This window comes from Stenella coeruleoalba (genome assembly GCF_951394435.1).
Source record: "Stenella coeruleoalba genome assembly, chromosome: 4".
In the NCBI taxonomy this organism is placed as follows: Eukaryota; Metazoa; Chordata; class Mammalia; order Artiodactyla; family Delphinidae; genus Stenella; species Stenella coeruleoalba.
Window position 1 is genome coordinate 45,578,265 of NC_137149.1, and position 26,848 is coordinate 45,605,112.

Genomic DNA, 26,848 nt, shown 5'->3' on the forward strand with positions numbered 1-26,848 from the left:
GTCTGCATATTTCTTCCTTCTTCTTCTCTTCTTGCTATTGGGTGGAAAACTCTGGGTGCTTTTGGTCTGAAATCCTAGGTTATGAGAGGGACCAGGGAAGTTCTGCCCAATTCTTCAAACAGTTTTATCAGTAATAGAGTTGCACTATGTTTTAGTTTTGATTTGGCTTACTGTGTGATCCTAACTGACTACAACTGAGAGAGGAGAGGAAAAGGCATTTATCAGTAGCCTCATAGCCATATTTCTTCCAGTTAAATGTAATGATTTTGCTATCGTAACATAGAGTTCAGTGCAAATTTCCACAAATGTGACACAATTTACACACAGAATACGTGAACCTGCTAGGCAATATAGAATCTAACATCATATCCTAAAATGTAATAATGAATCTTCCTGTGATCTGCATTTTAAACCATAATTGTCTATGTAAGTCAGGGTCAAATGAGTAAAGAATAATTAAAAAGCAGAACACCATAAAGGTAACTACATTTGTTCTAACTAAAGGGATCTCTGTTAGGAGAACTAGGAAAACTATAGATAAAAGGTTGGCAAAGTCACAAGAATTGCCTAAGCGTTTTTCCTAATAACCTTAGAGACTACCTCACTGAAAGCATGTACTTATATTAGTTTTGCTTTCCTCCAAGGCACTCTTAAGTTGCTTCACTCATATAATCATTGTGATACCCCTGTTATTATTAATTATTACTAATAAGTATTGGCATTAATGTTATTCATAATATTAAATACATTAAATAATTTTTAATAATTATTATTCATTCATACAGTTGAATTTAGTGGCAAAGTTGAGATCCCAATCAAGCCATCTGATTCTAGAGCCCATGCTCTTAAGATATGGTCCTCACAGCAATGATGCGAGTCATTGCGGAGCAAGCTCTGTGCTAGAAAGGAGGTGCATGGGCTTTGCAGTCATGTGGATCTAGGTTCAAAGCCAAGATCTGTTTCTTACGGGCTGTGTGATTTGGAACATCTCATTTGCTTAGCTGTGCAATCCTGTTTCCTCATCTTTAAGTTGTGAATAAAACACATAGTTCATAGGATTGTTCAGAGGATTAAATGAGTTAAAATGAGCAGAGCATCAAGTACAGCACTGCCCACAGGGTAGGCATCCCACTGGGAACACCATTTTTATAGTTGCTGTGTTTACCTAGCAATAGAGTGAACTCCAGCTCAAAATAGTAATATATTAATAATCACCTGGTCAAGTTGGGTTTGCATACCTACAATGTAACTGATACAAACCTTAAAAGAATAAAAAACAAAAACGAAATGACAACACCACCAAAACCCAAAACTGACATTCTGCAGACGTAGGAATTTAGAACTTCTGTATATTAGTTTATCATAGCTCTGATACCCATGCCCCATCACAACAGGGGCATGATTATGTGGTGAGTGTCACAGATGTGAATCAGTGGATGACACTGAGCCACACAGCAAAACACAGAGAGAGCCCAAACCAGGAGTAGGGAGTTATTACATAACTGAGTTGTAAGCAGTTAATCCTGTCATGTGGAGGCACATTTTCCTTAGTGAAAACTTCTGTAAGCCTTAGGCAGTGCCAAGTTAAAGAAATCCAATCAGTTATATTTAAAACAAGAAACTCATACTTGTTAAACCCAAGTTTTATTTACAGTCAGTTCCTGTGCCTGGAGTAAGAAGGTCACATAAACAGCATCCCTAGAAACATAGGCCAACGCAGGGTCTGTTTTTCCTTGGATGTTTCACCTTTCATATTGGGGTTCCAGGTAAAATCAGGATCAAAATTTGCCTCCCTGTGACCGAATTTTCTCATAAGGTGAAAAAGTTTCACACAGGCTGTCATTCATCTAGCACTGGTACCTGCTAGGTGATTCCTTAGATCTCTTAGATTTGTTTCTAATCTTTTCCAAAAGCCCATAGGACATTGTTGGGGATCCTGAGGTTCAGACACATTAACTCATAGGATAACATATCTGGCACTGAAGTAGCAGAGTTTGGGGTTTAGGTTCTCTGGTTTTAAAATTCTTACCCTGTTCTCCATGCGATGCTTCTTTATACTTGCAGGTGATGAATAACAAGCATTTCAATCTACCAGTAAAATCTAAAGTTATCCAGAAGATATCACTTGAGTCTTCTGTGGGCTGATCAAAGTTTCTGTTCATATTTTTATAGCACATTTTCTGGTGGCAGGTAAAAGAAAGGGAATCAACATATACTTCCAGTTCTCTGTCTCCATCCTCATGGTCTTATCACTTGAGGAACTAGCATTAGAAATTCAAGGACTTTAGTTATTTTTTTGCCATCCAAATATCTTATCTGTTGGATCAAAATTTCTGTGGAAAAAAATTATCTAAGCCAGCTATTTGTCAGTTAATCATTTAAATATTTCTAAATCAAATGGTGTGTTGGAAAGGTAAAGCTATAATCTCAAAAATTTTTATCATGTGTCTAAACAGATTATTTTTTGGTTCTTCAAGTCAGAGTGAAGGCTTTGAGTTAGAAGAAAGATGATAAAAATATAAGACCAAAGTTTGTTTTATTCTAAAATTAACTTCTTTTGGCAAATTCTGTCAAGTGGAGGAAAACCTGTGGAGTGGTGGCTATTGAAATTTATTTAACATGATCCTTCATTTGTGACTTGGCACCTCTGGTATATATCTGGATACTTTTTTTTTAATGTGGAAAAAGTAAGAAATGGTTAGTAGTTTGAAAAAATTAAAAAAGGGATAACAGAAAAAACACCTGTACCATTTAAATGAAAAACAGATAAAATTTTAAGTCTGTTTTTGAAAGCACGCAAACAGAAAAACACATGGTTTAATTTTATCCATTCACTATGGAAATTTTAATGAATAGAGATTCTGAGCATAAAAATATACAATGCGCTTCACCTGGAATAAGCTGTGGTCTGAGTGGGTAAAGAGGATATTCCATAGCACCCGCCTTGGACCATTTGGAGAATTTGACTTATATATAGAATTCCGTCCTATACCTTTGAAAGTTCGGCTTCTAAAACTCTATTATGGGGGACAAATTTTAGACTATAAGAAAATATGAGGCCACTGGTGAACCCATGAAAGGTGTTATGGAAAGTCCAGTAGATATCTGGGGACTTTGACTACACAGATTCTATTTTCCTTCCTCTGATTTCCCACTGAGAGACCTTTCCTTCCTATTCTACAAAATCTTGCTAGAACTGTCAATCAAGATGCCACTTTGTCCTGGCAAATGGAGCACGTTTTGTTGGGATTAGTGCCATATATACAGTGTTAACTGCTGTAGCTCCCAGAAGATTGTGTCTTAAGCTGTGTGACCCAAACATGAATTCCATATTCCATAGGCAAGTCCCTCCGAAATATTTCATTTTCCTACACTCCACCCAATGACTGCTACGTTAAGGAATGCTTTTCACCCTTTCCTTTTGATTCTGTGGTGTACCTCAAATTCTAAATGCACTATTTTCAATCTCTTTCTTGATCTTTTTCTCTCACTTTTTTCATCTAGTTTTATTGATGTATAATAGACATACAGCACTGTATTAGTTTCAGGTGTATAGCATAATGATTTGACTTACATACATCATAAAATGATTATCACAGTAGGTTTAGTAAACATTCATCACCTCATATACTGATAGATACAAAATTAAAGAAATAGAAAATAAATTTTCCTTGTGATGAAAACTCTTAGGATTTATGCTCTTAACAACTTTCATATATAACATACAGCAGTGTTAATTATATTTATCACAGTGTACATTACATCCCTAGTACTTATTTATCTTATAACTGGAAATTTGCACCTTTTGAGTGCCTTCATCCAGTTCCCACCCAACCCCCGCCTCTGGTAACCACAAGTCTGATCTCTTCTTCTATGAGTTTGCTTGTATATTTGTTTGTTTGTCTTTGAAGTATAATAGACATACAACATTATGTTCATTCCTGTTAATGCAACATAGTGAGTTTTTTCTGTACATTTCAAAATAATCACCACTATAAATCCAGTTATATATGTCACCATACAAAAAATTACTTTGTTATTGACTATACTTTCCACACTGTACATTTTATACCTGTGACTCACTTATTTTGCAGCTGGAAGTTTGTACCTCCTAATCTCCCTATTTCTTAATACCTTAATCTCTATTTCTTAACCTCTCTGTTTCTTTCCTCTCCCTACCACCCTCCCTCTGGCCACCACCTGTTTGTTCACTGTATCTATGACTCTGCTTCTATTTGATTATGTTTGTTCATTTGTTTTGTTTTTTAGATTCCACATGTAAGTGAAATCATACAGTATTTGTCTTTCTCTGTCTGTTTTATTTCACTTAGCATTAATATCCTCTAGGTCCATCCATGTTGTCACAAATGACAAGATTTCATTCTTTTTTATGGCTGACTAATATTCCATTTTATATATATACCACTTCTTCTTTATCCATTCATCTATTGATGGGCACTTAGGTTGTTTCTATACCTTGGCTACTGTAAGTAATGCTGCAATGAACATATAGGTACATATATCTTTTCTAAATTGTGTTTTTGTTTTCTTCAGATAAATACCCAGAAGTGGAATTGCTATTTTTAACTTTTAAAGGAACCTCCATAGAGTTTTCCATAGCGGCTGCACCAACTTACATTCCCACCAACAGTACACAGGGTTCCTTTTTCTCCACATCCTTGCCAACACTTGCTATTTGTTGTCCTTTTGATAATAACCATTTTGACAGGTGTGAAGTGATAGCTCATTGTGGTTTTGATTTGTACTTCATTAATGATTAGTGGTGTTGAGTATCTTTTCCTGTGCTGGTTGGGCTTCTGTATGTCCTGTTTGAGAAAGTATCCATTCAGATCCTCTGCCCGGGAGTTTTCGTTTTTGACACTGAGTTGTATGAGTTCTTTGTGTATTTTGGATATTAATCCCTTATCAGATATATCATTGGCAAATATCTTCTCCCATTCAGCAGGTGGCCTTTTTGTTTTGCGGATAGTTTCCTTTGCTTTGTGAAAGCTTTTTAGTCTGTAGTCGTCCCATTTGCTTATATTTGCTTTTGTTCCCCTTGCCTGAGGAGATGGTTTAAAAAAAAATTACTAAGAACAATGTCAAAGAGCTTACTGTCTATGTTTTCTTCTAGAAATTTTATGGTTTCAGGTCTTAAATTTAAATCTTTAATCCGTTTTGAGTTTATTTTTGTCTATGGTGTAGGAAAGTGGCCTCGTTTGATTCTTTTGCGTGTAGCTGTCCAGTTTTTCCAACACCATTTATTGAAGAGGCTGTCTTTTCCCCAGTGTGTATTTTGCCTTGTTTATTGTAGATTAATTGCTTGTGTAAGTATGGGTTCATTTCTGGGCTCTCTATTCGGTCCAGTTGACCTGTGTCTGTTTTTGTGCCAGTACTATACAGTTTTGATATTACTGTAGCTTTTTAGTATAGATGGAAATCAGGGACTGTGGTACTTCCAGCTTTGTTCTCCTTTCTACAGGTTGTTTTGGCTATTTGGGGTCTTTTGTGTTTCCATACAATTTTTAGAATTATTTGTTCTACTTATGTGAAAAATGCCCTTGGTACTTTGATAGGGATTGCATTGGATCTGTAGATTGCCTTGGGTAGTATGGTCATTTTAACAATATTCTTTCAATCCATAAACATCGTATATCTTTCCATCTATTTGTGCTGCCTTCAATTTCCTTCATCAGTGTATAGTTTTCCAAGTACAGGTGTGTGTGTGTGTGTGTGTGTTTACCTCCTTAGTTAGATTTATTCCTAGGTATTTTATTCCTTTTGATGCAATTGTAAATGGGATTTTTAAAAAAATTCTCTTTCTGGTAATTTGTTGTTAATGTATAGAGATGCAAAAGATTTCTGTATATTTGGATGCCTTTTATTTCTTTTTCTTGTCTGATTGCAGTGGCTGGGACTTCATATACTATGTTGAATAAAAATGGTGAAAGTGGTATCCTTTATTTGTTCCTGGGTGTCCCAAAGCTGGTGTCAGCTGTCTGGTGTGTGGGGCTAGATCCTGAAACAGCTGGCTGAGGAGTCCAAGATGTCTTGGAGCTTGTGTTGGCCTACTGGTAGGTGTGGCCAGGGCCTGGCTGGGTCCCAGGGCTGGTTTTGGACTGCTGGTGAGTAGAACCAGCTCATGGATTACCTGGCTGCAGGTCCCTGGGGGTCCTGGGACTAGTGTCAGCATGCTGGTGGGGAGGTCCAGTTCCTGACATGGCTGGCTGTGGGATTTGGGGTGTCCTGAAGCTGGTGTCGGCATAGGTGGGCAGGGCTGGGGTCCAGGGGCTCCTGGGCCTAGTGCTGGCCTGCTGGTGGGTGAGCTGTGTTTTGACATAGCAGATTGCAGGGATGCAGTAATCCTAGGCTGGTGTTTGCTTGCTGGAGGCTGGGTCCTGGGACTAGTGCCAGCACAATAGCAGACGGGTCTGGGTCCTGGGCCATCTGGTGGGTCCAGGGTGACAGTGGGTTCAGGAGGTCTTAAGGCAGCAGGCCTGCTGGTGGATGGGGCTGGGTCCCTATGCTAATAAGCTAGATGGAGGATTCCAAAAGAGTGCTTGCCAGCACCAGTGTCCTTCTGATGGAATGAGCTCCCAAAAGTGGCCGCCACCAGTGTCTATGGCCCCAGGATGAGCTCCAGTTTCCTCTTGCCTCTTCTGAGGCTCTCCAAGATGAGCAAGTGGGGCTGACCCAGGCTCGTTTCAATTTATAGCTTCTGTCCTGGGTCCTGCTCTGTGTTCCAGAGTGTATGAGATTCTATGTGTGCTTTTTAAGAGTGGAGTCTCCAATTCCCACAGTCCTCTGGCTCTCCCAAAAGTAAGCCCTACTAGCCTACAAAGGAAAAAGTTCTGGTGGTTCATCTTCCCCATGTAGGGCCCGCATGCTGGGGAGACCAGTGTGGGGTTTGGACCCCACACTCCTTGGGAAGAACCTCTGAAATCGTAACTATTCTCCTTTTGTGTTGCTCCCTAGGGGTTATGGGTCTTGACTACACCATATCTCCACCCCTCCTACCCATCTTGTTGTGGTTATTTCTTTAGTTGTAGAAGATCTATTCTGCTAGTCTTCTGGTCTTTCTCATCAATAACTGCTCTGCTAATAGAGTACTTTTGGTGTGGCTGTGGGGAGGAGATGAGATTGGGGTCTTTGTACTCCATCATCTTGGCCACTTCCTCCTTTCTCTTTCACTTTGGTTAGCTGGATTTAGTTTTTGTTGCTTGGCACTAAAGAACCCAAACTAATCACAGATGTTAAACATTTATTTAAATATATAAGTAAATCAACTTAAAAGCACATTACCATTTTACATGTTTATAGTACATATTGCTGTTGAAATAGCAATAATACAGTAGTCACATAAATTTTCAATTTTCATCCTTCAATTCTTGGACAATTCGTTGCAGTTGGCTTGGGTGATAGACATGAACAGTGCTGAGTTTTTAGGTTTAGGGGGAGAATATTTAGATACAGGCTGACAGGTACTGGAGGGGAGCTTATCAGCCTGCTTTAAAGTGTAGATTGAAGAAGATGGTTACATATAAATTTATTTTGTTTTGTTTTACCTAACATGCACAAAAGCCTTTGTCTTTTATACCTGGCTCTTCATTAAATTGTTTAATGCCTAAAGTATTGATTTTACAATTAGATAGCTAACCTGCTTGATTTATAATTCTCACAATTGAGTCAAATATATAGAAATATAAATCCCAAGCTCCCCTGGTGGCACAGTGGTTAAGAATACACCTGCCAATGCAGGGGACACGGGTTCGAGCCCTGGTCCGGGAAGATCCCACATGCCACGGAGCAGCTAAGCCCGTGCACAGAACTACTGAACCTGTGCTGTAGAGCCTGCACGCCACAACTACTGGTTAGCTCTAGAGCCCACGCGCCACAACTACTGAAGCCCATGCACCTAGAGCCTGTGCTCTGCAACAAGAGAAGCCCCTGCTCGCCGCAACTAGAGAAAGCCTGTGCACAGCAACGAAGACCCAATGCAGCCAAAAATAAATAAATAAATGTATTTTTTTTTAAAAAAAATATAAATCCCCATATCGAAAAATTTCATTTAAATGGACTTTGGGGAAAAGTTTAGTATATGTATTTCAGGTCTCAAATGCATTTCTGGACAAATCATATAAAATTTAAAGCCTTGTTTATTGCCCCCTCCCCTTCTTCCATACTTTAGTGATAGAAGTAGACACTGGATGAATCATGAAATTGGCTCAGGAGATCTTTTGTCCCCTTCTTTTCACATTTGGGCCACTTTTCTCTCTTTCTCACTACAAGCAATCAGAGTTCACATGGCACATGGATTTCCTTTTATCAAGGGGAAGAGAGTGAACAGCTGATGATTCCTGGGAGAGATTGCTTTCCCTCCCCCGAGAAGACTCTGTAATTGTATAACTTCAGGTGTAATGACACCTGAGGAGGCTTTGCATTTTAGAAAACAGAAGTTTACATGGAGTACCAGACTCCTAAATCTTGATATTCACAAGATATTTTGTTTTGGCCAAGTTCCTAATTTTACCTCCACTACAGTCTGATGAATCAGACTCCTATTTGATTTTTATTTTTGTGATGAAGAATCTGAGGCTAAGGATTCAAGTAAGATCTGCTAAATTCCCTTAGATGGGAAATGTAAGAGCTTAGATTACGATCTTGGCTCTTTGGCACTAGAGCCTACATTCTTTATATTTCCCCACTCCACCTTTCTAAATTCCTTTTAAACCAGGATGGTTCAGCCCAACTTCTCAACAACATAGATCCACAGATCTCCTTCTATTCATCCCGGTCAGCCACTCCCTTCAGAAGTTTCAATTCACTTTACAGGTGAAAAGAAATTAGATTCTTACTTTGGAGATTTTTAGCCCTACCCTCTTTTAAGATTTAATTTGTTTTACATGAGAGAACATAAACAAAAATGTACGAAATATCCAGTCTTCAAGCTAACAAAAACTATAGAGGAGATAAGAAATAAAAATATCAATTTACAATTTCAATGAACCATAGAATTTTAAGATTGGAAGGAATCTTAAGTCATTAGGTTCAAATGCTGGTATTTCTGAAGTTGTGCTGTGTAACCAGCTCAAAACTAATGTCATTTCAGAAAATCATGAACCACAAAACCACAATGAGGATTTATTCAGTGTTTCCCATTTGTGTTAGATATTGTTCTAAGTGAATTACCCATGTAGTCATATATATATGTATGTAGCCATGGCCCATTATGTATATGTAAGTATAAATATTTTATAGTCACAGAATCATAACATACGTTTCATTTATATAAAACATATTGTCCTCACAATAACTCTATTAAATACTTTCTTTTAATTATTCCATTTTAGAGGTGAGGAAACTCATAGGCTCATTTAACTTCCTTAAAGTCACATAGCTAGCAGCAGTCAGAATCTGAACACAAGAAACATGGCTGAAGGACTGCTGCATTACACTTCCTCATGGGATTGGAGAACAGACCACTCACCTCCCACAAGGATCCTGCCACTGCTCAGGCATGGCAAGGATGATGACTTTGTGAATGATGCTCTTTTCATTCTCTCTCCTAACTTCTTTTCCTGTTTTATAGGAAGCTATTGAGTTTTAATTATTTACTTTGCTATTGGGTAACTTACTGATCTCAATGATTGGTTGTAATAGCTTTTCGGTGATGCCGTCTGAGTTTTCTAGGTGTACAATCGTAACATCTACAAATAAGAACACTTTTTCTTCCTCCATTTCAATTGTTATACCCAATATCAGTTATCTGGTTTATTAGATCGGGTATAATGCAGGTTTTTGTACAAATTAGTTGGAATGATGAAAATGTTGCAGAATTTTGGAGACTCTATAAGCAGTTAAGAAGCTTTTCAGGTATAATGCAGTAATGGTCTGGCCTCAATAATGGCATGGGGAAGCCAGTATCTATTACAGAGGGCTTTTATATTAAAAATTGACTAAACTTAGGGATATGGCCTGGGAAACACTAAAAGGTTTTGAAACTAAGGCATGCAAGTCTAATTGATAATGATCAGGAAATTGACTCTATTTTAATAGCTGTTGAATTCCACTAATCTATTCATCTGAAACGAGGTGACTAGAAAAAAATAATTAGAATTTTGTTTATAGACAATGCTAGGAATGTGTTTCTAAGAGAAATAAATACATATTTTTAAATTTGTACAGCTTCTCTGTGGTCTGATATTTGCTTTAAAAACCTATGAAATATACTATATAAAGTTAACCTGATGCTTATCCAACTTATAAAGTAACTTTAAAAAACAATATTCTGACTCAGTTAACCTGTTAAAACCCTGAGATGGAGAATACACTGGTTTTTGAAATTTAGTCCACTAGAGTTATTAGGCTAGATCTTAAAGATGGGTGTCACAAGAAGATTCTTGATCTAATTGATCCAGGGTAGAGCTTAGGAATCTACATGTTTAGCTACCAGTCCAGGTACTTCTGATAAATTGGTTCACAGACTACACATTGAGCAACGCTGGTCTAGGTCTTTACAATTTGCACCAGGACTTTGAATTTGTGTGCTGTATTTGGTACACATATCTCTGTCACTCATGCTCCAAATTTTAGCACCTTCTGTTTCTCTGAACATGGCAGTTTGTTTCTTTCCATATCCCTGTCCATATGGTTCTGACTTCTTAGAGTGTCATGACTTGCCTACCAGATTAACAGTCAAGTTATCCTTCTAAACTCTACTCAGGCTCAGGGGAATCCTGGTTCTCTTCCTCAGGGTGAGACTGAGGGCTTGCATGTCCCTCACAAGCAGAAGATGCAGCCAAGTCATTCCTTCACTGTAGTGGGGCTAAGCAGAAGGACCACAGGTGAGGCATCTTTCCTGAACATATATGGAAGCCTCCACAGCTGTCCCTAGCCTATGAAAATACCCCATCCTTTGGTGAGCTTGCTGTCACAACCAGATGAGGATTAAAGACAATTAAACGATATCTATTACTTCTGTCACTCCTACTTATTTTGCTTACTCCCGAGGAGAGGCAGAACAATATGCAGTATGGTTTACTTTATAAAAATGAAAGAGGATACTGTATACATGTAAACATAGGGAAAGAAAAAAATGCTGAATGCACAGAGCTTTTACCTACTTCCTTTAATTACTCATAAAGAAAATGAAGAAAGGATAAAAATACACTACCACTAAAATTGAGCAGTGATGATCAATCTGTTTCTGTAATGAAGGATGTATTTCCAGTAACTGCAAGACCAATAGACATGGATTAAAAAACACAATAGTGAACCAGAAACATCATATACCTTGACTTGTTTGCGTGAAAGTAGGTAGACATATTCTGTCTGTCCCTTGTTCAAAACCCAACTTATATATGACTGGGAGGATGATCAGCCAGCACTCTGAGATACCTGAAAGGGAGGGAAGAGTGGTGGTGTATCACAGGAGCCGTGCATCCCACAAATAAGTCTCTGGAGTTGGGACTGAAACACAACAAGTCCAGGTCACAACGGTCATTGGCGAATTCAGTCTCGTCTTACTGCCTCTTACTGTATGAGTGTCAGACAATCATGAACTGGCTCTAAGAAAGCTCCTCTCAGGGACAGTTACTCAGAATTAAACCATGAGCTCTGCATAGCATATCACTGTAGTGGCTAGTTTTAAAAATAAAATAAACAAAATAAATATAGTCTACCACACAAACCAACAAACGGACCAACCAAAACACTGCAGAACAAGAGAAAGAAAATAGCATCCTGAAGACAATCCTCGGAAGATATCCCAAGCTGTTTCAATCATTGGCAGCATCTTCGGGGTGAGTTTACACTTCCAGGACCAAGTCTGATAGAGACAGCCCTCATTTGAATGAGGAGTTCCCAAAATATCTGTTTAGAAACAGTCTTAGCATATTACCATTTATATAATTTGGAAGATATTTTTCAATAGCTTTTTTTTTTCTGGTGAAAGAAAGAGGGAGCCCCATCTCTTCTTATCCCTCCTGGGTGGTCCTGGTGCTCCTGCATAGCAGCAGAAAGGGTGTAATTTTTTCTCCTTTCAAAGATCCTAAGTGGAGGTTATTGCTCTGCCTTTATTGTTTGTTGCATTCTCAGCACTGCCTCACTCCTGCTAGTTTGTGTAAGAGCCCGATAGGGGGCTTTCATTATCTTTTATCTAAGTGTCGCCTTCCTTGCTTTTCCCCTTGTTTTCTTTCTTTCTGCCAATATCTTCATTTTCTTTTTGCTAGGATGTTTCTTTGAAAAGGGAGAAAGTAGTATACTTCTTTAAAAGCATACCTCATTCAAAACATAGAGAAGAGAGAGATTAATAAATTGAGAAGAAGGGCATGAATTGAGAAAGTTACAACTCCAAAAACTGCAATTGTGGGAGAGAAAAAGTGTGAAGGAACAGTAGATAGTGTGAAACAATCTAAGGCAGAACACTGAAAACCTCTATTCAGAAATGCAACAAATTAGACATTCCCTTTTGCTTGTCAATCTCCTATTCTCAATTCTTATACACCATCTCTTTTTCCTGATGCTCGGTCTGAAGTATTTCCTCTCATGAAAAGAACAGAGTTTTTCAAACTGAAGAGTCTAATTAGGAACAAGGTTTTCCATCCTTTCACTATTGTGTTGTAAGTTCAGCTTCTCTTTTCTGTACTGTTTACAATGGAAGCATTTATAATAACGGATATCACAGTAGGATACCGCCATTATTGGTAGTATCGAAATGAGAACTGTGGAGAGAAAATAGACATGAGTTCAAGTACTGCAGTGTCCATTCTTTGTAAGTGTTTTTGTCTAATGCAATAACAAGCAGGCACATACCATATTGGAATTACACTAAGTGGACAGTGAAACACCTCGACAATATCATTAATTCGCTATGACCATATGGATTGAGCCTCAAATTCAGTATTGGAAAAAGGTTGCTCACTTCCCAATTTTGACACCACTCTTAGAGACTACGTTTGTTTAGCCTTCAGGCAGAAGCAGAACTGGAAATAGAGATGTCAGAGATGGCTGGGAGAAAAGGAAGCATTTTTTTGGGAGGGATGTAGAGAATATTAGTTTTAATCACATGCAACTATACTTTCCAAATTTAGCATGCATGAGAATCAACTGCAGAGCGAGGTTCCTGGTTCTTGTCACAGAAGTTTTGCTAAGAAGCCAAATAATTTACATTTTCAAGATAATTCCTGGTGATACCAATGCTTCCAGTAAATAAATGGACCACATTTGTGTAGCAAGGACATAAGGCACGATGTTTCCGGGGAGAAAAATCAAAATAAGAGACGTGGGAAATTTTGAAATTATCCTTGACTCTCTCTTGCTCATGTCTTACTCCCCTGAGCTCTCTCACTCTCTGGCACAATTTCCAATCACTTTTAGATTGATCTTATAGATTCTACCCTCAAATTACCTTTTTAGTTTACCCCCATATTTGCACTCCCCACTCTAATTCAAACCCCTTTTTGCCTGAATCTTTAATGGTATCTTGAGTGATCTCCCATCCTCAAGTCTTGTCTCAATTTATTCTAGCCTCCATGTAACTTTCTTTTTTTAAAAAATCTGATCAAATTGTTCTTCTGATTAAAATCCAACAAAGGCCTCCAGTTCTTTACAGAGTGAAGTCCAAGCTTCTTAACGTTGCATATTAGGCTTTCCTGATCTCTCCTTCATCAATCTGTCCAGTTTTGTCTCCAGTGATTCCCCATTCCATCTCCCCTCTGAGCAATGCTTTATTTATCTGACAGCCATGTTGAGCTGTTTATGGTTCCTGAACAGGCATCACTATAGTCTTTCCACCTGAAATATCCTTACTGGGAGGAATCTCCATTCATCCTTCAAAATCCAACCTTTGAAGGCATAACTCCTCTTTGAGATGTTCCATGACTCTTTAGATAGCCCACTGCCTAAAACCCTTTCTCTTCTCTAGCCACTTGTCAACTTGTAGTAGTTATGTGCTTTTTTTCTTCTCCTCTAAAATAGTATGATTACCTTGAAAGCAGGGTTCAAAATACAAATTTTGAAACATCTAGCACAATGCTGTTTGCTCAGTTAAATTGATTTTAAGAGAGATTAAATCTCATTTGAAGATTTCCATTTTTCAGATATGGAGAGAAGACAGGAAAGATAAAGAAATGTGTCAAAGCCTTTAAAATAGGGCTACAGAGTGATCATATGTTTTTGCTAAAATGAGACAGTTCAGTCAAATAGGATTTCTGTCTTGTTAAGAGGCTTAAGCAGATCACTGTAAGGACCAGGAAACACTTAGAAACCAGTGAGTGTGTCTATATTTATGTTTCAAAGCCTTATGCCTGAAGTGTATTGTTTAAATACTCAGTACAAATATCACCAACTGTATATAGAGCATGCAAATTGCTAATACTTGGGTTATTTTATTCTAGCTGTGATGTGCTTTGAAAAACTATCCAATATCCTTTACCTCATTAAACACTGAAGCCTACAGCAAGTCTGAAGATTTACAAAGTATCTATTTTCCTATAAACGAAGAGGGAAGAAATAAACTTTGTAAAGTACAACATAACAGAACACTTTCCCCCTTCTTCCTCTCCCGTTCTGTTTGTATACACCAACCAGAGTTATGGAAACGCCGGTTGCCCTAGAGTTACAATACATTCTTTCATATCTCTCAGGCCAGGGGTAACTCTTAAAAATTTCAACTTTATGAGGGAATACGAATTATAAAACCAAACAGTCCTGTCCCCCAATACTACATGAATACACCAAGGAAAATTCACTGGGGTGGATAACATAGACTTAGGATGGTAGAAGTAGATAGAAAACCAGAGCCCCAAGGCAGGTGGTGCTTTGATAAATGTTAGTTTCTGAAATGTGTGACCAAGAGTTTTGGTTCTCCATATGGCTCCAAGGCAATCTAGGGAGAGTCTCCTAGCGCACATGCTACATTTTTCTTTTTCCTAGCCTAAATTCTCATAGAAGAGTGACTCACTTAACCTCTCCAGCTGGCTTCAGTCTATTAAAACACTCTGCTTTCAACATGGGCTCTGGTCTGGGAGGGACAGAAAGGAAGAAGGAGGTTGTTGAGCTGATTCTGGGCTCTAATTTGATAAGAAGCTCAGATATGTGCTAGCCGTGATGTCACTGCGCAGTAGAGTTAGAGGAGCATCCTATTTTCTCTGCTTCCTTTGACCCTACACCCTCTTTCTAAACCTCCCTCTCCTAATCTTTACTATTATTTGACTCAGGGTCAAACTCATACCTCCTGGGGCATTTTTGACCCAGAAGAGTCCTTAGGAAAGCCTGCTGTTCCCCTTGGAGAATTGTAACCTTTGAGAGCATACTGAGGTCATGGTTGCCAAGGAAATCAAGAAAACGGAGCACAACTGTTTCAATTTTACTGTCTGTTTCAGGAACTATAGCCTCCAGATAAAGAAGATAGAATACAGCCTGTGGGTCATTTATGTGATAGTTTTATTCTTTCTCCCTCCCAAATTCTCACTTCTATGTTTGAAGACTGTCTGAATCATCTTTGGGAAGTAACCACCTGATTACTCTCTTCTGAATATTTCCCAATTTAAAAAATTATTACATCGTATGCAATTATGTAAACTTTTATGTTAATTTAATCTTTAATGATTAAAGTCTGATTTTTTAATTGGTAAAATATATAAAAGTTTATAGTTTAACAACATTAAAAATTTTCCAAAGAGAATAAGGTATAAAATTTTAGTATATATATATGTGTATATAAAAAATGTAAATACATGTATGAATTGTTGGGCCCTGAATGGGAGAGGTGTCTTGAGTGCCACAGAGCAAGATTTTCACTTCTCATGTTTTAGATAGCTTTATGCAGCATAAAACGATCAAAGCCTTAAGCTAGAGTTTATAGCATATTGTTGTGTATTAGGTTTACCCTGAAAGGAAGACCCCGGGGTTGTTTCTACCTTATATTTGGGTTCTGTGTTTTTGATCCTAATGTAAGACTTTACATAATTTATGTCTATCGTTTTAGTATCATTTGAATCTGGCTACTTTTCATTAGCGTGCTGGTGACTTTGCACTCACTGCTTTGTTGTTCCAATCACTGATTTAATGTTGAACAGAACAGATTACCCTGTGGTAAATTTTCCCAGGTTGAAAATTTGATTTTCATAAATTAAATATATATAAATATAAAATAAGTGTGTGTGTGTGTGTGTGTGTGTGTGTGTGTGTGTGTGTCTCGTGACAAAGTGCGATTTATCCTGGGAATGTGATGCTTGTTCAGCATTTGAGAATTAATCAGTATAATTTATCACATTAACAATCTAAAGAAGAAAAATCATTTGATCCTCTCAGAAGATGTAAAAAATGACTTTTAACAAAATTCAACATCCATTCCTGATAAAAACTCTCAACAAACTAGGGATAGAAGGAAACTTCCTCAACATGAAGATGGTCATCTACACAAAAAGATCACTAATTTCTTAATGGTGGAAAATTGAATACTTGCCCACTAAGCGAACAAGGCAAGTGTGCCCACTCTTACCACACCTATGAACATCATACTCTAGGTTGTAATCAGTGCACTGAGACAAGAAAAATAAATAAACCCATACCAACAGATAGGAAAGAAATAAGATAGTCTCCATTTTAGACAACATAATTTTCTACTTAGAAAATACCAAAGAATCTAAAAAAAAGCTACTGGAACTAATAAGTGAGTTTAGTAAAGTTTCAGGATACAAACTCAATATACAAAATTTAATCACATTTCTATATATTAAAATTTAACAATTTTGAAATTTTTAAAAATCATCATTTATAATAGCACCAAAAACATGAAATAATTAGGTACACATATAATAAAATCTGCACAAATTTTATACACTAAACATTATAAAACACTAATGAATAAAATAGTTAAATGAATGGATATAAGCCTTATACATAGGTTGGAAGGTTTAATGTTTATGTCAATTATCTCCAAACTGATCTTTAGTTTCAACTCAATATAAATTAAATTCTAGCAGAAAATCTTTGTAAAATTTGACAATCTGATTTTAAAATTTATATGGCAAGGCAATGGAACTAAAATAGCCAAAAAGTTTGAAAAAAATCATGGAATACATGCACTATTTTAAGACATCATATAACTTTAGTATTCAAAGCAGTGTGATATTGGTGAAATTATGGAAACACTGATCAAAGGAACAGAACAGACTCCAGAAGTAGACTCAAGGTACAGGATCAGTGAGGTTTTAACAAAGAGTAAGGGCAATTCAGTGTTGAAATATCCATCTTTTCAACAAACGATGCCAGAAAATTGGACATGCAAATGCAAAAAAAAAAAAAAAAGAGTTGGTTCTTGAACTCAAAATGGGTCATACTTAAAAATAAAACCTAAAAGTGTAAATTATTTAGGCTATAATACAGGCAAAAGTATTTGTGACCTTGGGATAGGCAAAGATTTCTTTGATTAGACTACAAGAACACAATCTACAAAAGAAAAAAATTATACATTGGACTTAATCACCGTTTAGAATTTCAAAACTCCTGCTCTTTGAAAGATACTCTTATGAAAATAAAAATAGAAAAAGCCATGGATTGAAAGAAAATATTTTGTATTACATATTTGATAAGATATTTGTACCTAGGGCTCAATGGTAAGAAAACAAATAATAATTTAAATATGTTTTTGAAAAATACTTAAACTGATACCTTACCAAAGAAGATATACACATGGTATATAAGCACAGGTAAAGATGCTAAACATCATTAATAATTAGGGAAATACAAATTAAAACCATCATGATACTACTATTATCATGGAAGAGATTTCAATAGCTGACAATACAGTGTGTGAGGATGCAGAGCAACTGCAACTTGCATAATTTGCTGTTGAGAAGGCAAGTTACTACATTAACTGTGGAAAAAAGATTGTTGACATCTGAAATAGTTAAATATTCACTTACCACCTGTCATTCCTGGGAATACACTGAAGTGAAACAAATACCTTTTTAATGCAAAAATTATATGCAAATATTTGTAACAACTTTATTCATAATTGACAAGGACTGAAAGTAACAGAAATGTCCATTAACAGGTAAATGGATAAATAAACTGTGTTGCATCATACTATGGAATACTACTCAGCAATACAAAGGAACAAACTATTAATACCACAGCAATGTGGCTAAATCTCAAATGCATTATTGTAAATGAATGAAGCTAGCCCCCAAAGTCTACATACTGTATGATTCAATATACATGATATCCTGAAAAAAGGAAACTATAGACACAGAAAATGGATCAATTATTGTCAGAGCCTGGACTAAGAGAGAAGGATGACTCCAAAGGTGAATAGGGGAAATTTTTGAGATAATATAATTTTTCTGTATTTTGATTTTGGTAGTAGTTATATGACTATGCATTTGCAAAACTCAAAATACTATATATGAAAAAAACTATATATGAATTTTACTCTGTGACATATACCTTTATAAAAATAATTGATAAAAGAACATTAAAAAAGAAACAAGTCAAGTTACACAGTAGTAAGTTTCAGCCCAGATGATGTAGATTAGAAATGTCATAGGATTTTAGGAGCAAATCATCAGAAACTAGAAGGTCAAGGAAGTTCTGATAGAGGAGAATATGGTATTTTATTTAGATCTTGAAAAAAATCCATTAGTGAAAGAGAGACAAAAAGGCAAATTTAGAATGGTGAGGGGAACTTATTAAAACAAAATTGTGGTTGCTTTGTGCCATAATGATTTATTTTCATTTTTATCTAAAGACTTGGGAAAGTCAACTAAATGTAAGAAAAGATTAAAATCTGGGTTTATATCTTCTGCTTTATTATGAACCAGCTATAAGATCTTGGATAAGTTATTCAAAATATTTGATGCTTCATTTTGATACTCTTATAAGAGGAATAACAATTCCTATCTTAAGATTCAGTGACATTTACTTAGCCCCTAAATAATTCTAAAGTTGACTGGTAATTTCCAGTTTAGGGACCAGGTGTAAGTTACTTAGCTTCTTTGAACCTCTTTTCTTTTCTCCAAAAAGAGAATGATGATGATACTCATATGCTAGATTTTTTGAGAAGATAGAATAGGATCGTGTGGTCAGTGAGTGCTTATCTTGTTTGTACTTATTCTAGATCAAATATAAAATGAAGTAGTCACAGCCTAGGCAGACAGAACACGATATTCAAAGCCAAGAGACTAAGAGAATATCTAGTGTATCTGGGAAACTTAAAATAGTTGATGTGGTTGATATTAAAGGCTAAAGGGAGAAAAGCAGTGAGAGAAAAGATGGGCAGTAGCTAAATCATGAACTATGTGCGTTTTGGCCTTCATTTTATCCCTAATTATGAGAATAGCAATGGAGAAGTGTTGACTGATTTGAGATATATTTGGGAGGCAGAATTTACAGGGTTTAATGACAAATTGGGATGGGAAATGAGAGAGAAGAAGGAATCTAGGACAACTCATCAGTTTCTGGCTTAAGTGACTAAGTGACTAGGATGTTTGTAGTGTCAGTACCTACTTAGGAAATGAAGGGCTAAAAAGAAGTGTGTGTGTGTGTGTGTGTGTGTGTGTGTGTGTGTGTGTGTGTGTGTGTTTGTGTAAGGTTAGTGGGTGAGAATGGTTGATGAGTTTGATTTTCAAAATGTTGGGTTTGAAGAGGTAATGAATATCAAGTGGAAATTTTCATTAAGCCCCTGTATATTTGGTTCAAAATGTGACCCTGAAGGAGACTTGTGAACTTTAAGAATGTAAGTGATAGTTGCGGGTATGGAAATGAAAGAAATTAAATAAATTAAATTTATAAATTAGGCAGAGAAGAGACAGAAAGACAACTCCAGGAAATACAATTACTTCATGTCTAGAATGAGGAATTGAGTTCGAGATGGAAAGAAACTTAAAGGGAGAGACTAGATGATTCTGACAATAAAAATGGTAAGGGCTAGATAATATTAATTGAATGCTTATTGTATAATAGACACCATGCTGAGTTGTGTATAATTATTATCTCATTTTATATAAAGGGAAATGAAGGCTTAGGGATAATAAATGATGTCCCAAGGCACACATTTATAAGTATTTGGATCTGGGTTTGAAGTCAGGAAGCCTGACTGCAGAGCTTGAATTCTTATAAATTCAGGTTGGAGAGATGTCAGCAAAGTCATGGGAAAAGAGGAATGCCAGAAGGGAGAGTTTAACTGTGTTAAGCAAACGTTGTACATTTTGCATTGAATGTAACAATTAGGAAGAGAAGTCATAAGTGATCTCGAAAAGAGACTTTGCATGTATATGGCAGAAGGCAAAGCCAAATTACAGAACATGGAGCAGGTATAACAAAGACAGTAGCAAGTATGAACTTATTGGTGATGCCAAGATCACATTTCCAGTGGTCATAACCCTTTGGGTTTCTGCAATAGCTCTATGAAGACAGAGACCTAACTGGTTTTTTAGAAATTTGAAGATTTTTAACAATTATGCATTTGCCACATGAAGGCTAATAAGGGAAGTAAAACTCTCATGGCAAATAGGTAGGACTGCTTATTTAACAACAGCAACAATGACAACACATACTCCCTCAGAGCCCCTGCTGTCCACTCAAACCCAATTTATGGGACTGGTTCTTCCTGTCCACCTGAATCAGCAAACTAGGTCAGGGTTGATGAATCCTTTGCTCATTCTCAGATAATGAAAGAGTCTTTGTAACTTCTATCCACAAAGGAGTCTCAATTCAATCATAATTTTGTATATTACAGTGTAATAATCAAAACCGTAAAACTTTGTTTGAAGGCAGTTTTCCCATCCCATCTCTTAGCCGGAACCTGATCCAAACTGATGGCATGCAGGGGTAAGAGTGAGGCTTTATAGGTTGCTTCCCTCTTTCCACTACCAGCACTTTTGCTCTTCCTCCATCATCTTGCTAATAGATTTCTGACCAGTGGAATTGGGAAATTTTCAGCAGTGGAGAAAAGAGAGATATAACAAGCAAGAAAATATTTTCATTCCAAAAAAATGTGAGTAAACTGGGTTTGATGCTCTCTGAGCCTAGGAAGTACTTGAAGTTGATTGATTCATTCTTTAAGTTTCCTGGATTCTTATGAGACCCTCTTCCCATCATTGGGAACTCTCTAATCCTCTAAATGGACAAGCGTGTTAATGTTATTGCCTGGTCATTTATGATTTCTTCCTAAGCTTGTAGATGACAGAAAATACAATTCTAGTTTTCAAGGTTTCCAAGATCCCTGTCTATCTACACTTGGAAGAATGAGAAGCTGTCATTCCATTTCACTCTCTCATTCATAGTCTACTAGTAGTTCATGGGAACCAGTCACTTGGGGTGACTTGTTCATAGGCAATGTCATTACTCCCCAAACTGCTGTTACTATGATGCTATTTCAAGTGGTCTCTTTAGTCAATCTATCCCTCTTCAGATTTTCCAAGGCAAGAAACAGAAGTGAGTCCACTTTGCTTCTCAAGTCTCCGGAACACATAATAAGCACCCTGAGTGTCCATATGAAGCCCTTTCCCGAGGTTTGAGGTGGGGCATAGGAACTCTCATCCCTGACCTCTTGGGTATAGTAGTACTTATAGAACCCCAATGGATTTCCCTAAAATTTCTCCTTAACCTCTAACTCCTCAACATTCTGTACTTTATATGTGAAGTGTTGAAAACTGTGAATTAGTTTTGTTATAAAATCCCAGGTAGTCTTGAACTCTAATCTGGAATGTGTCTGAGTTCTTTAGATCTTTGCTAAATTGATTGTAAAATGATTCATTTACATGGATTATTTCTTGGAACTGAGAGGATTTTTGTTCTCATCTGCCTGAAATTTCTGTCTGAAAAGAAGAGCATGCTGAAGAGTTCAGAGTGCTGACCCATGCCTGGAATTGCTGGTGTTGTTATCTCTGAATGAATAAATTCAGTTAAGCATTAATTAAAATAACAACACAACAAATTAACACAACTTCCCTGTGCAACAAATTGATCAATAAAGGAAAGACATAGGTGCCTTAGAGAAAAATTTAATCTAAGTGCAAATCTTTTATTCATAAGTGTCGAATTAAATCTGCTTGACTTTTAAAAGCACCATTCAAACATTAATAAATGTTTTTGTAGCAAAGGGGGAAAATGCCACACTCTTTTGTAAACTAAAACGCATATGATTTTACATATTCCCAAATGGAAAACATGAACTAAGCACAATGTATAAATGAGAAAAAGAATTAAAATGAGTTTATCGTAAGCAGAATTTCCAGTGTAAGTTATGTCCACAAGTGTACCTTGGACTTATGGACAATAATATTGTCAACTATTTATGTTTGTCAAACAGGAAGAGTATTCTTGACTAAAGAATTCAATTTATATTAGGTTGAGGAATTAAAGCATTTTATTATCATAACTGCTGAACAGCTCTCTGTGAAGATCTTTGCTATTAAGGCTCGGGGAAAAAACAGAAGAAGATCAACCACTCTTGTTATGAACAATAAATGCTAATAGAGCTAACTTGAGGATGGTCCAAAGAGACCCAGCACAGGCCAGCACATTCACAGATATTTTCAAAGTTTAAAGCATTATGCCTTGTGGAGAGATAAAATAGAACCAGGCTCTTTGGCTCATGGTACTTGGAACATTTGATTTTATTCTGTGAGGGCAAAGGGCCTTAGTTAAGACCATAGTCAAAATACATGCAAAAGTATTCTCTGAAGACTTCTCACTGAAAAATAAATACAGAACACTGAAGAAATAAGAATAAAATTACCAAAGACAGCTCCAGTTTGGGAACCAGTATAAATTCTGGTTCTCAATCTGGATTGTTTTAGAGATGTGCAGATTAATTTATTGGACTCCTGGTGAATCAACAGTATTCTCTTAAGTTAAGATCACATTAATATCATGAGATGAAAGCAGAAAATAAAGTGAAATAAAATAAAGTCTCTAATGATTTATAGGGTCCTCCCCTCTTCCCACTATCACAAGGGAGATGGTAGTAATACAGGGGTGTTTATAATAGATTTGATTATGAACTGACTGGATGGTGGTTAATAGTGTGAGTTTTTGGAGTCAAATAACCAGTATTCTAGTTCTGGATTTACAGTTAGTGCATTCAATTACAGGCTAAAAATGGAGGATGATGGTGGAAGCTGATTCCTGCACAGGGAATTCTTAACACAGAAACCCAAAGATGAGGGAGCTTATGGTGTAGCTGAAATTCTAAACTTATTTCCTGACACATTTCCCCTTTTGCTTCCATTGTGTGAGATTACATATCCTAAAATAGTACTTTGATATGCTCATGGTCAGTTCAGGAATTTACAACATTTCACTGCTGCTCCCCCATCCCTATCACCGCCTCCACCAAAAAAAAATAATTTCGTAAACTCAAGGTTCAAAACCTTAAATAACGTACTTCAATCTACTTTGCAAGATCTTTTAACATATTAACGTAAAGCTTCCCTGTCTATCAAACTAGGTATTTTACTTTCCTACAGAGAATCTTAAACATTATTGCTTTTACTATTCTTGTTTCTCCCTAATATTCATGCTTATCTTGATTTGGAATCTCGTGTGTTCTCCTTCTCATAAATAACCACCTCACATCCTAAAATCTCACCTCTAGAAAGCTGTTTATGAAATTTCACATTGAAATAACCTTTTTTTTTTTTAAATGTTGGCAGTGTATCCTAAATACCTTTTGATGTATTTAGGTATCTACCTCTAGTACACTGGAAGTGCTGGACCTAGAAGTGCAAGCAGAAAATGACTTACTTCTATCTTTGTCACTCACTTTGCTACATCATTCCTCCCCTTCCCAATCCAATACTGGAACTAATCCCATAGCTTTTCTGGTCCTTTTCATGTATAAACAAAGTCTCATTTCTAGATATCTTTAAAAGTCCAGTCAAGCCTAAATTAAGACTACAACCTCTGATCTTTTCAGTCTTCTTAGCTCCTGCTGTTCCTGCTGGGGCCCCAAAGCTGGCAGACAGCCCTATTGGTTGTATTATTTTAAGAGGATTCTAACTCAACTCTCTTTGCCCTTTGGTAAAACTTGAAGGCTTTTCTGTCTTTGCAATGCAATTCCAAGCAGCTCAGCCAAGTTTTAGATTTAAGCTTTTTGAAGAGAACATCCAACACCAAATCTCTTTGCCTTCCCAAGGATGATAGTCAAAGAAATCATTCAATATGCTCTGACCCAGTAACAGAACAGGATGGGTCTTTGAAATTCTATAGCTCAACAAATAAAAGCCTTATGTCAGTGTTCCTTCTGACAAGCACAAAAATCTCTCTGAGGATTACCTTTCTTGCTTTCTATATTTCAGGTGAACTGGGGAAACATAATAAGTAGCATTGGGGGGAAAACCAACATGGCATCCACTCCTCAGCTCCTTCCCTGGGGCAGAGAGTAAAGAGTGGTATCAATCAATATCATACACCACATTCACAGAATGAAGGGGAAAAGAACTCCCGTATGATCCTCTCATTGATGCAGAGAAAGCATTTGACAAAAGTCAGCACCCTTAATAGAAATACTCAACAAACCAGAAACAGAATGACACTATCTCAACAGAATAAAGACCTTATATGAAAACCCATAGCTAACATCATACTCAATGGTGAAAGACTGAAAGCTTGTCCTCTAAGATCAGGAAATGCCTACTAAAAGGAGTTCCTGGACCCTATTCCGACATGTGTATGTTGAAGCTTCCCTACACCAACGAGCAATTCTCCTTCGCCAGCAGGGTATGCAAAAATTCAACTCATATCAATTCTGATACTATCTACCTGGAGATAGAATCATATTCCACAGGTAAAGGGCTCGGTTGCAGAAGACTCCACTTCAGATGCCAGTCACAAGTCTAGGTTCTTACCTGGTCTTCTGATCTACTGGCTATAAATCAGAGGTTCCCACATTCCCTTCCTTGAGTTTGATTAATTTGCTAAAATGGCTCATAGACCTCAGGAAATCTTGTTTACTTACTAGATTACCGATTTATTATAGAAGGATATTAAAGGATATAAATCAGCAGTCAGATGAAGAGATACATAGGGAGAGCTCCCAAAGAAAAGGGCTTCTGTCCTTGTGGAGGTTGGGGCCTGGCACCTTGACATGTGGAAGCATTCCATTTCCTGACATAGAAGTTTCTTGAAAGGGGGACAAAAACCATCCTTTTGGACTTTTATGGAGGCTTCATTACCTAGTTATGATTGGCTAAATCTTTGGCCAGTGGTGATTGAGTCAACCTCTACGCTCCCAGGAAATCAGGTTGTGAGACTGAAGGTTCCAACCCTCTAATCACATGGTTGGTTCTCTGGCAGCCAGCCCCCACACTTGGATGGCATCCAAAAGTCACTTTCCCTGAAGCATTTTCAGGAACTGAGGACTAGATAACTAACATCCTATTGCTCTTATAACTCAGGAAATTCCACGTTTGGGGAGGTGTGAGCCAGGAACTGTGGATGGAGAACAAATACATATAAGAAACACATATTTTGTTGTTTGAATGACCATAAATTATAAATTACAAGAAACCTGCTTTTGTCACTTCTCTTCACTGGTACTGGATGCCCTAGTCAGAGCAATTAGATAAGACAATGAAATAAAAATGAATCCAAACTGGAATGGAAGAAGTAACGTTATTTCTGTTTGCAGCAACATGATCTTATAGGTTGAAAGCCCTAACACACACTCTCTGTTAGAATTAATAAAATAATTCAGCAAAGTTGTAAGATAAAAAATCAAGACTCAAAAATCAGTTGCATTTCTACACACTATATATTATGCTATACACTAATGGTGAACAATCTGAAGAGGAAATTAAGAAAACAATTCCATTTACAATAGCATCAAAAAGAATGAAATACCTAGGAATAAATTTAACCAATGAGGCAAAAGATGTGTACACTGAAAACTACAAAATGCTGCTAAAGAAATTAAGGAAGACACAGATAAATTGAAAAACATCCCATGTTGATGAACTGGAAGGCTCAATATTGTTAAAATGTCAATACTACCTACAGCAATTTACAGATTTAATAAAATTCATATCAAAATCTCATGAGCATATTTTGCAAATAGAATTTCAAAATCTATCCTAAAATTTACATGGAATTTCAGGGGACTCCGAAAGGCCAAAACAATCTTGAAAAAGAATAAAGATGGAGGTCTCACGTTTCAATTTCAAAACTTATTACTAAGCTAAAGTAATCAAAACAGTGTGGTTACTTGTTAAAACCATTCATATTGACCAATAGAATAGAATAAAAAGCCCAGAAATAAGACCTCACATATATGATCAAATAATCTTCAGCAAGCATGACAAAACCATTTAATGAGAATATGACAGTCTTTTGAACGATTGGTGATGGAAAAGCTGGACACTTTTCCAAGAAGATATGCAAATGGCCAAGAAAGATGTGAAAAGATGAAATAAGTGAATAAGCTAGTCATAAAATGACAAACACTGTATGATTCTACCTATATGAAATACCCGAATAGTTAAATTCGTAGAGACAAAGTAGAATGGTGGTTACTGTTGGCTGTGGGGAGGAGAAACTGAGGGGTTATTTCATGGGTATAAATTTTCAGTTTTGCAAGATGAAAAAGTTCTCTAGATTGGTTAAATGACCATGTGAATGTATTGACACTACTGAACTGTACGTTTAAAAATGATTAAGATGGTAAATTTTACGTTACATCTATCTTATCTCAATTAAAAATAAATTTAAAAATTCTTCAGCAGTGGGCCCACTTCTCGTTGCTGTCCATCACCAAGTGGATGTTAGAGAAGTTTGAGCCTTAGAACAACTACTTTGAAAGCCATCAATGTGACCTACATTAAAATTTATTGTATTGAAATAT

General features: G+C 36.7%; 1 protein-coding gene across 4 annotated transcripts in view; it reads left to right on the forward strand.

Moving 5' to 3' along the window:
- LOC307185307 (thymosin beta-4-like) overlaps positions 1 to 26,848 on the forward strand; it is a 412,489-nt gene that overhangs the window by 223,319 nt on the left and 162,322 nt on the right. The gene's annotated exons all lie outside the window — the stretch shown is intronic.